The sequence below is a fragment of the Hibiscus syriacus genome, unplaced genomic scaffold, assembly GCF_006381635.1.
Source record: "Hibiscus syriacus cultivar Baekdansim isolate YM2019G1 unplaced genomic scaffold, ASM638163v2 tig00116971_pilon, whole genome shotgun sequence".
NCBI classification, from domain to species: Eukaryota; Viridiplantae; Streptophyta; class Magnoliopsida; order Malvales; family Malvaceae; genus Hibiscus; species Hibiscus syriacus.
Window position 1 is genome coordinate 7,851,202 of NW_024063495.1, and position 17,539 is coordinate 7,868,740.

General features: G+C 34.8%; 1 pseudogene; it reads right to left on the reverse strand.

The window, feature by feature from the left end:
- Positions 1-2,804: 2,804 nt before the first annotated feature.
- Positions 2,805-6,174, reverse strand: LOC120191954 (annotated as a pseudogene).
- Between the last annotated feature and the right edge of the window lie 11,365 nt (positions 6,175-17,539).

Sequence of the window (17,539 nt, forward strand, 5' to 3'; positions counted from 1 at the left end):
CGGATTCCATTCGTACGAATATTTGTCATTATTTTAATTATTTGTAGAAGGGATATTTCGTGGGTAGCTCTGCTGTTAGTCGGTTTAATTTACAATTAAAATATAATATATTTTTTTATCATATTTTTAATTATATTTCAAAAATTATCATTTTTTAACTTTAAATTAAATTATTGCTTTTTAAACTTCCTCGTATTTTATTTATGAAAGATACCGTTCATAATGTGAGTGAGCAAGAATCACGCGCTTCTCATACGGACACTAATTAGATCTTTCCAGTATATGTATATCCATTTCTGCATTTAATTACAAAAATGCATTCTCTTTTATTCTTTTTCTTCTCATCTTTTGCCTGGGCAAAAAGAAAGAAAAAAACTTTATTTTTGCTTTTCAAATGAAAATTGATATTTTCATTTCCATGATTAATGTATTTATACATATTTTCAAAAAGTCCAAATTATTTTAGAATCGAAAATAGTTTTACAATAAAATGTATATTCTTTAATAAAAATAAATTCGACATTAGTTATTTTAAATTCAATATGATCAAACATTTATAAAAAAAAATTATAAAAGATTTTAAAAAAATATGTGTTTAAGGTTATAATTTCAGAGGGTTGTGTTTGAAACTAGAGTGAAATTTAGACTCGAAGATCAATTACATGTAAAAAATATTAAAACACCACACAAAATTTAAAATTATTTAAATCATATAATATCTCAATTTTTAGAAAAAAACTAAAAATATAAATTTAATCATAAAATGTGATCACGGAATGAATACAAATTAACTTGATGAGATGAACCTATGTGAAAATAAAATATTTGTATTGATTTTTGAAAATATTTAAAAAAAAAAAAACCTTTGTTCATAAATTTTTTTCTTTCAATTTAATTATTAATCTTCCACAAATTAAGTTCTAAGAATTAATCATTCATCCCATAATTTAGATTTAATTCTATAATGTATAAAAATTATCAAACTAGTCTTCGAAATATTTTTATTTACCAATTTAGTCCTCAATGAAATTTTAGTGCATTACAGATTCACAACATAAATTGAAATGTTCATTATGGTAGAAAGATCGACTTTTTGTACGACCAATGGTTAGACGATGAGGGGCCTTTAGCTACCAAATACATGGGGAATGGACAACCACACCCAACGCCTATAGCTTCAATGACTTTTGAATCTGGTCATTAGGATTGGTGCACACTGAATTCAATCTTACCTAGGAGAGTTTTGTGCAAAATTGCAATAGTTCGACCCCTCAAAGCGGATACCTTAGGCTGACAATGGGAAAGTACGAGAGTTTTCACTATAAATTTTGCTTATGAGGCGCTAATGCAAGGGAGAACGACGAGAACGGAGCCTGCTGGAAATTCGTTCGGCGATTGGATGTTGCACAACGAGTTTCTTTGGTTGGTGATTTTGGGAAGGATCCTTACAAATTTCGAATTAATCGTTTGAAATATGACATGAAAGGATATGTAGTGCATGCAAAAATAAAATTGATGAAGATTTGTAAATCGGTCAGCTTAGTCTGGACTAGCCTGGTTAAACGAGATAAGTGGGATGAATTTGTGTCCTTGCCATTGACGGATTGGTTGCTGGTAAACCTACGCAGCCAAGGAAACTTTGCAATTAATGGATGAAGCTGGGACATCTTATTTTGTTGTTTGTACGTTGGAATATTTGGAAGAAAAGTAATGGTATTCTCTTTGATGAGAATTTCTTGAAAAAAGATAGCATTATTTTCAGGAGAAACCCAATGGTTAACAACATCATCACAAGCAGCAAAGCTCGGCAATGTTCCGACAACCATGTGAGAAATCAAGGTTCGTGAAAAATAAATGCAAGCAGATTGGGTCAAAGTGAAGGTTGATGGTGCAATGTGGACAAGGACAATATGGTTGATGCAGGTGGAGTGATTCTGAATGCGCAACGTTTATGGCTCTTTGGGTTCTCGAGGACTATTGGCATATGTTCAGTGCTATTTGCAGCATTATGGTCGGTACACGAAGCATTGACACATACTTGGAGACTATGTCACCGATGGGTGAAGGTAGAGACGAACAATCTTTAAGTTTCAAAGATTCTTAATTATACATCTTGTGCCTTGTCGAACAATGTCATTGTTGCTGCTATCAGAGCCCTGCTGCGTAGAGATTGGGAGGTGAAAACGAAGCGTATTCAGAGGGATATGAAAGTTGTGGTGGTTATGTTAGCAAAGATGACGAATAGAAGAACCGTTAAAGAATTTGTGTTTGATGAGCCGCCAAGGGAGGTTGCAGCATTAGTGCTGTAGAGGCCAAAGCAAGCTCGTATGCTTGTTTTTCTCTTATGTTCCTGTATTAGCAGCAAAAAGTCATTTTTGATAAATAAAAAAAAATCCCTCTTCGACAGACTTCAGTAAATCCAATTTAGAATTGCTAATAACAGTTCTACAAAATCAAAAACAAACCTAAACATCCCGGTTCCATAATCCAATTAACTTGCCTGATGAGTCAAATGTAATTGATTTTAAAGTGATTTTGGACTTTAATTAGTTGTAATTTATAAAATTAAAATTTTTACACAGATAATATTTAATGTCATTAAAATCACGTCTTTACTATATGTATAATTTTATATTTAATTTACACTATCTCCGTCCAAAACAGTTGTGCGTATGCGCCGTCACTCAATCGGCAAATCAAATCTGATTCCAACAACATAACTAATTGGGTGACATTGGGTTTGCAATATCACTTAAAATCCAAAAATTAAGACCAACAGTAACAGGTATTCCATATTATCTTAGAAAACCCATATATACGATATAATTTGTGGATGACATTCGATTATAACCCAATTCAACTATGAATAGGATCAATGCCTGTTGTACTCATAACCAACCAGATACAAAAGTACCAAAATTGAAAGATTAAGGGGGCAAAAAGAGGAGGGGAGAGCAAGTAGAAGAACAAGAGTTCGTTTTGTTTTTCCTCAAGTAGCAGCATCACTTGTTGATGCATCCATAGGCTCACCCTTCTTACCTGCAACACATTTACCACCTTGGGTTTACTACAATACGAAGTCCTTCAAAATCTGTCTAATCTTATCGAATATGTTTTATCTGACGAAAGAATATGTTAGATCATCCTTATTATATTACACCATACCTTTCTTCTTCCCACCACCTTTCTTCTTCGTCTTCGTTCCCAAAGCTAGCCATGCCTTGATTTCAGGATCGTCTATTGTTTTAGTTGGCTGCAGCTCTTGAAGCGGATGCGATGTGATCCGATCTGATCCATTAGGCATTAGCAACACCTTGAATTTTATATGTGCAACATAATCACCTGCAGGATTAGAAGTCCAGATTGTGTGAGCACATAGTGTCAACATGATACTACTTTCCATCTCCTATCACTATTAAATTAGACTTCAGCCATCATTTCTTACCAGGCTTCTCGTGAAGAACAGGATATGGCTGCAAGAGATCATGATTCACACATTCGACTAAACCTAGACGAGCTCGTTTCTCTTCCAAAGCCCTGTACAGAGGAAATCCACATGAAGCATTAAACAGCGGAAATGACAACCAATGCATATTCATAACAAATACGTAAACAATAACAGACCTAGCAGAGAATGGAAGAATGGGAAATTTCAGATTTATTTCACTGAAAATAAATCTAGAGGTCTTCTTTTTTAAATGATAATTCTTGTCGATTGCTCTCTTATAAATAGTTGTCTGCTTCTCATCCAAAAGCTTGGGCTGCAATTTTAGCAAATGGAAATTTTAAAGGACAAGATCAATAGAGAGAAGCATCGGTACAGCAACAAGGTTAAATAACAAGAGACAATTGCCTTGCCTTCACCAGTCGAAGCAACTATATCTACTGCATAAACTTCATTCTCTTCAAACTCCGCATCATCAACTCTAGTATCACTTTGTTTCCATCTATCACAAACTGCTTCAGTTGATGGCCAAGAACACCTTCAACAATTTTGCAGTCATAAGCTGCAGCTACCTTCTGAATTGCATCTGTTACATCCTTATTCTGCCATTAAAACCAAAAAAATAAAAAGAAGTTGAGTACAACAGAGAATATAAATTAAAGAAGTATGCAAGTTATGAACAATATAAATTACAAAGGAAACTAGTAAGTAAGAATGCATTCATCAGAAAACCAGTCCACAACAGTTAGTTCAAAAGGGGGAACATTAAAAGCATTCCCCCGTTATAGTAACTCTGACAAAAGTCTCGCATGGATGCGGATCCATAGCTTTTAACATTATTCATCAAATAGGGAAAATAGGATATGAGGAAATTTTGGAAGTCCAGATTATGTTACATAATTTTGTAAGTATGAAAAAGAAACCATTGACCTCCTGTGAGTTGTCTTCCCACAGCAGCAGGAAGATCAGCTGGTTAAAAAACAGGGTAGAGAGTGATGCACAAAGGGAATGATCACCTATGATTCTCTATCAGTGTAACTATGACTAAAAGATGCTACATTGGAAATAAATCCATATCCCAAGATTATCTTCATCACGTAGAAATCACGTGAACAAACAAATGATAAAAAAAAAGAGTTAACAATACCAGCCATAACCAGAAAAGAAACCAATTTGTGGATGAAGTAAAGCTTTGAAACAATGAAAAATGTAGTATAGTATTTACTTGATAGTATTCCTCCACGGTTCAAGAAAAACAGCCAAGAGGGTTGAATCCACTTTATGTTAGTGATAAAGAAAACGTCGGTCATGTTGGGCAACTGGCATAAAACAATAAAAGATGTACTAGCCTAAGGTAGCCTAACATGACAAAACATAATATTGGCAACAGGGAAAACTGGAGATCGACAAAAGATTGATCACCTCGGCAAAGTTGCCAAGCCTTCAAATTTGGATTATACATTTTCAATCACTTCCATGAGTTAAATCTAAAGGCAAAGTGTGTTGAGAGACTAATTCCCCTATCAGAGTAACTATGACAAAAAGCTTCATTTGAATGTAGATCCATAGCTAATAAAAGACATTCATTAAAATTCAGAATTTAAGAGTCAAAACTGAAAACAGTCTTTACACATTTTAAAAACAACCCCTAAATTCAACTTGAAAATCAAAAGTTTGGCTCAAGACTAATAAAATGGAATAAGCACTATAGTTGAAGAAAACACACAAGAATAACAAAGAATGCAGAACAATTACCTTCTTCCCAGGCCTGACAAGCCTCAAGGCAACTTCAGCAGCCGTATTTGCAGCAGCAACAACATCAGCTTTCCTGTTGGTGACTGGCCCTTCCTGAACAACATGGGTGTGCGCAACTACAGCAATAAACCCATCAATGTGGCAACCCATATCACTGCATAAAGGGAAAAAACATTAAATCCCAACAAAATATTCAAAAATGTCAAATTAAGAGTAAAGAAAATACTATTTGAAGCTTACATCTTCACCGTATCACCTTCTTGCAGCTCAGAGGTGTCACTCGCAAGTGGAGAGAATGACAAACAGTGTTGTTTACAGAAAGACAAGTGGGGAGGCAACGCCCCTCTCAACCTTCCTCTTAACATTCTTATACATATTGCCTGTCTGACTTCACATTGATAAAGAAACAACAACAATCCAAAAAATCACTAATTTCACCATCGATTGTAAAACATATAAAAATACATTAAAGACTAAACACTTACTCTCCGATAAATGTATCACCCTTCTCACAAATGTCAACAATCTTAGCATTCGGTTTGCATTCTTTTACAACTAACTGCAAAGCCTCTGCAAATTTCCAAACACTTTCGAACATAAACACACACAAAACCCCAAAAAATAATATTAAGTTCAAAAAAATTCAAAAGCCATTTCCAATAAGCTAAAGGAAGTGAGAAACTAAAAAAGAGATTAACTGTTAACGATCTCAGCAGCGTTCTTGTATTTAGTAACAACTTCAGGGGAGGTGAGATCCAACTCCTCCTCCTCTTGCTCCTCGTCCGACATCGTTTTCGAAACTTCTAAAAGAAGAAATCTTTTGAATTCCTGGAAGTAAAAGAAAATCAATATCCGAAAATCAGTTATAATAATCGAGAGCCAAGCAAGGGAGATTGTGAGAGAAAGTAGCTCGCTGGTTGAAATTGGCGGCAGCGAGTTAAGTAGCTAGGGTTTTGGTGAGGCGATTATTGAGAGTTAAATTATAAGAGGTTTAATTTAAAAATAACGTGTTATTTTTTTTAAAGTGTTTAATTTTTTTTTCACCAACTAAACGACAAAGATAAATTACATGTTTTAATCATCCAATTATTCATATGATTCCGTTTGATCATCTAACATTTTTTTAAATGATCAATAAACTTAAGTTTTTGTTCTTGATCATGGAATTAGATTTGATTTATTTTTAAAATTTATAATATATACGAATTCATTTATATCATCAATGTATAAAAATTTATTCTTATATTTTAACGCATAAAATATTATATATTTAATATTTTTATTAAAAATTTAATAATAAAAATTATGAAAAAGTCATCGAAGCTACCATAGACTCTGAAAAATTCGTACACTTCTTCTATCTGCTATATATGTAGCTCCTGCATGCCTCCTAAAACCCCTTATCTTCATCCATCTTACACTATAAGAAGAAGGTGAAAAAAATAATTAGATGATGGTAAACTAAAGTAGATTGGCTAAAACTGTAATTAGACCATTAATAACATGAGAGGTGTAGATGCTCGTTTTGTCTGGGCTTATAGAAAATTACTTGCGATCCAACTCGTACCCAAGACAGTTGGAGGCCCAATTCAAGTCCAAGGATCTAGCTGAGCAACCTTCATTCCACGTGAGAACTCCCTGAAAAATAAAGACGGTTACGGGGAGTTAATAAGGACGACATAGAAGTTAGTGAATACCGAGGTCCATGATCAAGGGAAAAACGATAAATGGGAGTTCTGAATGGAATTAACCACTAAGGAACAGAGAGAGGGGGTATTGAGGGAAAGAAAATAAAAAAGAATACAGAGAAAAAAACCAGAGAATAATTAACCGAGAGAACGGGGAGAGACGGAGAATATATAGCCAAAAAAAAGGGAACCAACCAAGAGAGACTATTACTAGAAGAAGAGAGATTTTATTTGTTTTTTAACACAATAGAGCAAAAGAAAAGAATGGTGGTGTAAAAGTTTTCTTTCCCATATTCAAAAATCAAACAGTGTTGTCATAAAGGGATTTCCTCGGCCCTGGTTCGTTAGAAGCAAGCAATAAAAACAAGTCAATTGTTTTTAGCGTTCGAGTATAACTAAGCAAATTTCCAAGGTTCTTCTCCAATTCTTCTTCTGAAACTTTAATTTTTTTGTTCCTTATTTGAAATTAGCAGAAAAGTAAAGGAGATAGTTTAAATGTTTACCTTAGTTGCGATTCATCTCATTTTGCCTCAGAATTGTTCGAACTTACGCAATCAAAACAAAAGAGCTGTGTTAGTTAGCAATGAGTCCATTAATGAGTAAAGAAGAAAGGGTTTTGGGGTTGAGTTACTTGGGTTATGCGAAATCCGGTGGAGTTTAGTTGACTCTTCGTCGCCGTTAAGATTCCATTGTCGTAAAAAAACTGGGTTGAGTCTTAGTGAGTTGAATAATTTCGAAATAAAATAGAAAATATAGAGATCCATTTACCTTGTTATATTTGGGTCTTCATCGGAGAAAGGGGCTATCATTGAGCGGTGGCCAAAAAACGTTTTGAAGGCTCATGGGTCTTGAGGGTCTCGATTAAGAGCAACAGAGGGGTTAGGCTATTAGAATTGTGAGCTGCGCCGCATGAGTAGTGAGGGAGAGAAGTTCACAGTTGCTTGGAAGAAAGGGAGAGTGGAGAAGGATACTGGAAATGGCTAGGTTCTTTAGTTTTAATAAAATAACTTAGGGTTTTTTTTAAGTTAGGTTATATATTAAATATTTTGGTTTTTGCGTGAGGTTACTGTAGGGTTAGTTCATTTGGGCTCTATATTAAATGTTTAGGATAAAATTAGGTTTAGTCTTCTTATTTTAGCGTGTTTGTATTTCAGTCACTTGTAAGTCTATATTCGAATTTTAACATTTTGTGTTTGTCCTAATTTCGCTATTTTTCCAGTTTTAGTTTTAGTTATAATTTTGAGTTATTCACGTGTAGACCCTTTGTTATGGATGTGCTTATATTTAGGTCCTTGGTTTATTTTTGATTTGCAAGCTTAATTTTACATTTATTTAAATTTAGTCACTTTTTAATATGTACATATATATTTTAAATTTTGTAGTTTAACATGTCATGATTTTATTTGTATAATTAAGTCACATTTGTATATAATATGTTAATATGCATAATTTATGATTTTTAATTAAAATATACGTATTTTTTTACGTTGTATGATATTTTTAATTTTGTTTAATTAATTTTGGTATGACATCCTTTTTTGCACGATTCACATGGTAACCTCATTTGCGTAACTCAATATATTACATAATTGGATTAAGGGTAATACACTTTTAATTTAAAATTGTTTTAAGTGGGTTGTCATAACGCATTTGAGATCCACTTTTAATGATTTTAAAATAAAAATGTATCTCATTAGTGACGCCTATAAATTGATCCATCACTTTAAAATTTGGGAATGTAAGAAAAAGAAATGTTCGGCTATTTAAATTTATCGAGAAAATGTTGTTATAGCTTTTAAGATCTGGTCTCGATATTTGTAAATAATCGAACATTCTTTATCTTTCTAAAATGACTCGGTAATTTTAATTTAATTTATTTGAGTGCTTTTGAATGTTTTTAAATTTACATCTTTGTTTTATAGGATCAAAAGTCAAATTAAGTTCGAATTTCCAAGGTTCATTGCAAAGACGTTAATTAATCGACTAGGTACCGATTTAGGGCGTTGTGGGGGTGCTAATCCTTCCCCATACGTAACCGACTCCCGAACTCATTTTTGGTAATGCAGACCTTAATTTGTTGTTTTAATTAAAATTAATTTTTTATTTAAAATAACAAAATATTTTTGGGTGCCCAATCACACCCTAATCAAATATTGGTGGCGACTCTTTGAACCGTATTTTTTTCGATCGTAAAGGAAATCCGAATTTTTCGAAACGAGAGTTTTTTAAATCGCATTTGTTTTTAAATTAAAAATCGATTGAAAGAGATAAGTCAAAAATTGATGTAGTTTTCAAAATCTCACCTTTTCACCTTTTAAGGAAAAATCGTTTCGACAAGAGGGAGAATAGAGAACTTTAGATGTTGCAGTTAGTAGAGGTGCTGATCATGTAAGAAATGTTGACACCGCATTTTCCCAGGAGACTTTCGATCAAAGGAGCGTTGATGTTGGGGATAGAACTAGCTGCATTTGCAATCATCTACATGCAGTTTTGCGGTTCAGGCGTCGAACCCCATTACAGCTAGGCACCGACATGGCTTCTCCGTTCTACAAGTATTATACGCAAGTGATCATCTTCATCGACATATCTCCACCTGTTAGGGAGATTGTGACAATGGGAGAACCCACCAACACCAGAGCACAAACAAGCTAAACACCAGCCACGGGGAATTCCTTGAAAAAAATAAAGGTGATAAGTTTAGAAGGTGAGAGGATATTGTTTTACTTTGTGTTCTTTGAAAGTTGTTAGGTGTGAATTAATGGAGGAAAGGGTTAGGGTTTATATAGAGAAGTAAGTGTTGGAAACGAATGAACTTAATTGAATATGGCTGGTTGGTTGTTGTTAAGGCTTTTAATTGAATATGCAGTACTAATTGAATCATATCCTTCCTCTTATGGTTTACATGCTCTTCTGCTTGCAGCTTTGATCACAGAGTAGAAAACTGATCTCCACGTATGGTATTATTTAAATCGACTCAAAACCTATAATACTAAAAAGTATATAAATACTCTTTTTCTTCTTTATTATTATAATCCACGGTCACATCAATTTTAGTGTTGGTCGTTGACAATCTGTATTCTTTACTTTTCATTTATTATAGCGTATTTTTTTAAATTTTTAATAACCCTGTCTTTATGACACATTTTTTTTTTACTTTTATGGCATGCTTTCAGTCATTTGGTCGTTCTTTTCGTTTATCATTTTTCTCAGGTTGAATTTGACATCACCATGACTGATCAAGATGTCACTTCTTTATTATCATGTTGATCTTTCCTGATTGGATTTGGTCGTTCGTTTCTGATTTGTTGTTTGTCGATGGTCTTTCAATAGCTTGATCTCTTTTTATGGTTTGTTTATCGATGTGATCAAATCTGTTCGTATCTACATTTTGTATTTTGTTTGTTTCTGATTTTATTGCATTCGCATCTTCATGTCATCACAATGTGTTAATTCGCAAGTGATTGATTAATAAGAAGGTTGGTCATAATGAGACAAGAAATTTTTAACCATGTAGTCAAAATCAGGAGATTCAAAGATGTTCAAATGATCCATGAAGAAGAACATCCGATGAATGAAGAAATCTGAAGTTGGTTCAAGCCTTTCTTTAAAGGAGTGAAGGCCAAGATATTCCTTTAGAAGATAGGTACAGTTATACCAAGGACGAGAAGACCCTTCAAAAAGACATGGAGACTACTTCCTATTGAAAGTAAAAATAGAGACCTCAAGATTCAATTTAAAGACATCTGGCGTCATCAAAGGTGATAAAGTACGCCGACAACTTTGGGTGCAATATTATATTCCATGAAGAGTACGGCTCAAGGAAATGAAGAAACGAAGAATCACATTTATACTTTGACTACATGGTGTACTGAATTCTTGTTGTCTAAATGAAGGTTGTTCTATGGTGGTCACTTTTGGAATTAACACCTTGTGCATTTGTATTTGCATTCTTATTGGCATTAATTTATTTATTTTGCTATTGTTGATTTTTGTCATTTTGTTATCTTATTTGTACTAACTTGTTTCTATGTTGTTTTTTCTCTTTGTCTGCATTGCATGATCATGACATATTCAAAAGGTGTTGATTTGTTAGTGGTCATCATAGTAAAAGGTTTTCATGACGGACAAGGGGTTTCGTGATCAAACAGACTATAACACAGTCAAGAAATGGCATCCTGAGAAAGCTTCGAAAATAGTGGAGAGTTGCGCGCATAAAGATCATATGTCTGACAAAGAGCACAAGGAGATAAGAGATATAAAAGAGAAAATGTCCAAGATGATGAATAGAATAGATGTTTTGTCCAAAGGAAGAGAGACTTCTACAAAAGAAAAGAAAGAACTCAATGAAAATAATCTCGAGGTATCATATACGCAAGGGACTACTTTAGAACCTGTTGATTCTAGTCATTATGAGAAATCACACACAAGCATTGTTCGTATCAACAAGTTGTTTGGAAATGCCAAGAAAATAGGGGCAACTATAGAAGTTCAGAATGATGAAAAGAAGACATGCAGTCAGAACTCGTTGGTGTTTGATAGTCTATTCCCAACAATAGGGGAAATAAAACCGGAAACTCTAGTTCAACCCAAGTTGAGAGGTGGCTCTCGTTTTGATTACATCCCAATATCTTATAAGGAGTTGTATGATGAACTGTTAGAAGCCCGAGAAGTGGAACGTTCGTTGTGAATATCATGCTGAAATTCAAGGACATTTTATTGAGAATTGTTCTATCTTCAAACGTCGAGTCTAACTTCTTCTAGATCATGGAGTATTTGAGTTTGAATTGAAAGGACAACCCGATTTGAAAACGGATTATCCTGTTGAGTTTGTACCAAAATTGACCAAAGGTAAGGGTATCGGTGAGGACATCCATGAAGAAAATTGTTTGTAAAAATACGAAACTCTGATTCACCATTTAAGGTGTGAAAATGATAAATTGAGTAGAGAGATGGAAGCCATGCAAGATAGTTTTCAAAGGATCAGTCAAGCTTTTAAATTTGATGGTATAGGAAATGCCCCAGAGGAGTGGATAATAGGGGTCACTAAACTTAAAAATGATGTTGAACAGTTGAGAAAGAATTGCAAGGTGCACGAAGGTCGAGCCGAGAAGTTTTCTCATGATTTACAAATTGTAGAAAAAAGATGCAATATAGTTGTTGATAATTTGGGAAGATATCAGGCCGAAAATCAGATGTTGACTAGGTCCATTGCCAATATGGAAATTTCATTTCAACGCTACAAGCGAGAGAATGAAGCTGAGCTAGAAGCTGTTACAGCCAAGAACGAGAAGTTGATGAAGATTTTGGATGATTGTAGTGATCTTATACAAGAGCTTCATAACCACAATGACTTTCTTACAAGGAAGATTCAACAGCAGTGTCTACAGCTCCGAGAATCGGCACTCAAGATAGAGAAAAGAGACAACGTCATGAAAGAAGTTATGACCCAAGAAAGCAATGTATCGAGACCTTTGTGTTCAATGAAAGTTGTTTTAAGATGATCACTCTGGAATGACACCTTTTGTATTTGCATTTGGTATTTTCATTTGCATTGCATGTATTTATTTAAGTATTTTACATGCATTAATTATAAAATACAGAAATAATTTATGGAATGTTATGTGACAGTAATAACAAGATCATTCATTCATACTGTTCCTCATCGTCATGAACAAACAAATAGAAGCAATGGAATAATCTAGTGAGAAATTACAAGATCAGCTACAAGAGCATTTGGTCGGGTTATAACAAGATACGAGGAATCAAGCATCGGGTTCTTTGCAAGGCGTATCGAATCAAATGATCCAGGTACTGGTACCACAGGCTACTGGTAAAGAGAAAATGGAGGATAAAGTAAATCAATATCATCAGACTGGTACATCGAGAATCATAACCTACCCTGGAGCATCTAACTCAAACCAAGGGAAAAGCCTCATCAATTATGAGCAACTTGAAGAGAAAATCAAGTGGTTGAATGAAGCCATTAAAGATGTAAAGGTTGTTAATGCCCCTCACAATGAGTTAGAAGCTAAAGAACTCAGTTTGGTTCCTGATTTGGTTATCTCACATGAATTTAGGGTGACTGATTTTGAAAAGTATGATGACACTAGTTGTCCCCTAATTCATCTAAAGATATTTTGTAGAAAGATGGAATGGTACCTAAATAATGACAATCTGTTGATTCATTACTTCCATGATAGTCTTGCTGGGCCAGTTGTAGTATGGTATAACCGTTTGAACAAAGAACAGATCAAGACATGGGTCAACCTAGTTGATGCTTTTCTAGGGCAATATCAATATGTTAAAGGCTTAGCCCCAAAACGTCATGACCTTCAAAGGATAAGAATGAAAGCTACTGAGAGCTTTAAAGAATATGCCCTAAGATGGAGAGGAGTGGCAGCACAAGTTCAACCTCCTTTGTTAGAAGAAGAAATATCATATATGTTTCACGATTCTCTTCCAGCTCCTTTCTTTGAGTTAATATTGGGAAAGTCGACGAATAACTTCAAGGATATTATGATAGCTGGAGAGTTAATTGAGGATGCAATCAGCAAAGGAAACTTGAAAGACACTTCTAAAAACCCAACCGATCAAAAGGAACAAACTGATGAGGTGAATGAATGTTACGTCCAGAGCTCTCAAAGCCGTAAAAGAAAAGGGGTAGCGGGTTACTCGAGACGTCCAAAGAAAGTCCCAAGATCAAAAAATGCTTTGAAAGTGTTCCAAACTCCTATCTCATATTTGTATCCCCATTTGATTGAAGGTCAATACCTCACACCGAGGCCAGTAAAAGTGCAACCAGACCCTTCTGCTCATAGCTTTGATCAAGATAGTGTCTGTGATTTCCACTTGGGGGCATTGTGACATTCTACGGGAAACTGTAGGCCGCTGTTAAAGGACATAGAGATGCTTGTGGCAAATGAGACGTTAATAGAGGAATTGGTGGAACAGTGGATGACGAGCTCGAGTGGGGCATCAAAGAGAAATATGTAACATCCGTTTGAGTTAAGTGCCACGACATTAGATGGGTGATGGGGCATCCTAGGTAGGAAGAGATCATTTCATTCTATCATGAAGCTTTATTCCATTTGCAACATCATGTTTGAACTTGTTTTTCATCATTTCTCGATTTTTTTGTGATGATGTTTAAATAAATTCATGTTACTTTAAGGATAGTGAGCATTGAATCAAATTTGCAACTTGATATTCTTTGAATATCAACTGAATTAAAAAAACTCTGTAAATGGTCAGAGTTATTGTTCTTTGACAAAGTGACATGATTGAAACCTGATAAAACAAGGACCTTGACCTTATCCCCAGAAGATACAATCGAACACTATACAATTTTCTTGCAGGGACCGATATAGCCTTATTCTATCATAAGGATACGAACAAGAGGCTTGATATTCAGGTATGTATAGGAGCGGACAACATGGGGCATATTTTGTGTATGATGTTACAAAACCAACTAGATTTCACTTTTGTTGATGATGTTCAAGGATGATTATGATCTTTACAGATGGAATAGTCGAGTAGGTGAATCTAGTTTAGGTCAGTTGCTTGGAAATTGAACTCTAACGATGAGATTTTCTGACTTTCAACAACACCTAGACTATGACAGGTTCTTCTTGACAAGCTTAAGAAATTGGATCTGTATACCCATATTATAATATTATATGTATATAATAAAACTTGAGCTATCCCTCTAGAGCAATTGGTTAAACGCCCCGGCTTTATGGACATAATTCAGCTAGCCTAATAAAGGTGATTATATTATATGTATACAATAAAGCTGAGCTATTCCGCTAAAGCAATTGGTTATAGAGGAAACTCGAAAGCCCTGGCTTTATGAATAGATTATATTCAAACCATGACCTTGATTGGGTACTTGGCAATTCGGTGTATACTCCACTGTGATTGTCAAGTCAAAGACTTTGTGATGAGATGAAACCTTCAGCTAGCCCGATAAAGGCAAATTACAATAAAGCTGATTTTAGCTAGCCAGGCAATGGCAAATTACAATAAAGCTGATTTCACCTAGCCAGGCAATGGCAAATTAAATCAATTTTATAAATAAGGAGTTTTGGTAAAGATGGACTAAGGGAGTCAAGTAACACCTGTTATAGTCAATTTCACACGAGCACTCAGAATTTTCATTTTTAGACCGATATTTCTACACTGCCTTTGTTAGAGGAGTCTACGAAGCTTGAACAAATGGAAGATTTCAGAGAATTGAAATAGAAGTGTTCTAGAAAGTCTAGTAATTGATTATGCTAGTTGTGTCATTTTGTCCGTATCCGATTAAAATACCAAGCCAGAAGGAGGGGCATATTGTGATGTTCGCAAGGACCGAGAAAAAATGTAAGTTTGTTGGCCGAAACCTTAAAAAATAGGAAGCCAACCTGAAGCCAACCCATCAATTTTGGCACTTGTCAAAGAGTTATAACTCTGAAAAATTAAATAGTTATTGATTCTTTTGATATTCTTTGAACTCATGTTTATGATTTGATTTGATTGTGAGCCTGAATTAAGGGGCAATGTTTTATAAAATTCTTTCATTCTTTGATCCCTATAATAAGAGAAAAAGGAAAAACATTTTCAAACATGACAGTTTCAAGTGTGAAAGGTCCTTGAAGCTGGTGAGGCTCATTATGCCTCTATTGGAGAAAATGAATAAGCGATTCCAGAACATGAAGCATTCCACAATCTTGAAGTAAATGGTCCAAGAGAACAGAATGAATGAAGAATGAAACTTATAACATTTCCTTGTGACGTTGTCAATAACCCTTCAAGAAGAAGATGATCTCATTCTTCAGAAAGGGCACCTATTACAGCTTGTATAAAATGCAAGACATTTGGTTAGAAGAATTGATCAATTCTTAAGTATTTATGACAATGTGAAGAGACGCCCTCAAACTACTTGACAACACTACTGTGTAGTGACACGAGAATGAGAACATTCAAGTTATGGTATGTTGGGCACAAAGAGATCCAAGAGTACCCATTTTGGGGCATGACCAGAAACCCAGATCATGTTGGGATGACAAGATTTAGACCAAGAAGATATTGAGAATGAGTCTCACAACTTGAAGTGTCAGGGTCAGACCGTGAATTTGAGCAGAGCTTACATTGTAAAGCAAACCAACCGAGCATAAACCAATGGCAGAGTCCATAAAGAATAACTTAGAAAGCGTAATTGAGCCAAGGACAGAAATGGGGCAACACAGTGGTATTTCTGATCCTAGCAAGAAGTTGAGAGAGAAAGCAATTTCTCCGAAATGAAGATAGAAAACGAAGACAACAAGAAGATTGAAGAAGATCATAAGACTCTTCAAAAATGCAAGTTAGAAATTATGAGTTGTTATACGGACATCTAAAGCAAACCCCGGAGAGGAATGATCAAGTAGAAGAATACTAAGTTTGCCACTTTGAAGTTAAATGAAGATGGAATCGACATTTATGCATTCATGACAACATCATTTGCATAAAAGAAAATGCATTACATTGATACATTTAATTGCATTCGTGTTTCATGCATAAACACATGATTTTGACATATCTTCCAGTGAAAAGATAAGATGCATGATGTTAAAATCTCGACAATTGAAAGGTAGAAGTTAAACATCAAATACAGGGAATTATGTTTAGAGAGGCAGAACCTGATGAACGCAGGGGTCAATCCACAAAGGAATCATTGCTTTGAAGCAGGGCACGTGGACCGATCATTAAGTCATTTTATGAAGTGAAATGAGAAAGATTTCTCATTAAAATATGAAATTTGAGATTTTGAAAAATAAGAAATATTTTTTACCCAGTAAACAATTTAAGTCCTTTGGGCCATCAGTAAGGCTTTCGAACATGATGATTAAGTTTTTCAGGTAATTTGTAAGCCTTCATCGAAGAGTAGTGAAGCAAACCTATCAGTAAGTGCCATCAGTAAGTCTTTCGAGCATGATGATGAAGTACTTCAGGCCATCAGTAAGTCTTTCGAGCATGATGATTAAATCCTTCGGGTAATTTGTAAGCCTTCACCGAAGAGTAGTGAAGCAAATCCATCAGTAAGTATCATCAGTAAGTCTTTCGAGCATGATGATTAAATCCTTCGGGCCATCAGTAAGTCTTTCGAGCATGATGATTAAGTTCTTCGGGCCATCAGTAAGTCTTTCGAGCATGATCATGAAGTCCTTCGGGCTATCAGTAAGTATTTCGAGCATGATGATTAAATCATTTGGGCCATCAGTAAGTCTTTCGAGCATGATGATTAAATCATTCGGGTCATTTTTGAGTCTTTCGAGCAAGATAATAAATCCTTCAGGTCATCCATAAGTCCTTCGGGTAGGATGTTTTCACACCAAGGTGATAAGTCATTCGGGCCATTTTAAGCCTTCTCGGAAGAGCGTTGGAGCAAGCCATCAGATTATTAGATATGGAAGGAAAGCAAAGGTTCTCGAGTACAAAGAAGCGGATCAATTGATTAAAAAGAAATACGCATGAGGAGTTATTAACCAATTCAAGGTCCCAAGAAGAAGAGATAGGTTCAGATGGCAGCCTAGTCCAAGAAGATTCGCATATCTAGTTGTTGCGATACAAGCTCCCTCAAGAGAAATAGATTCTCAAAGATTCTCTTAAATTTTAAATTTTTCGAGTATAA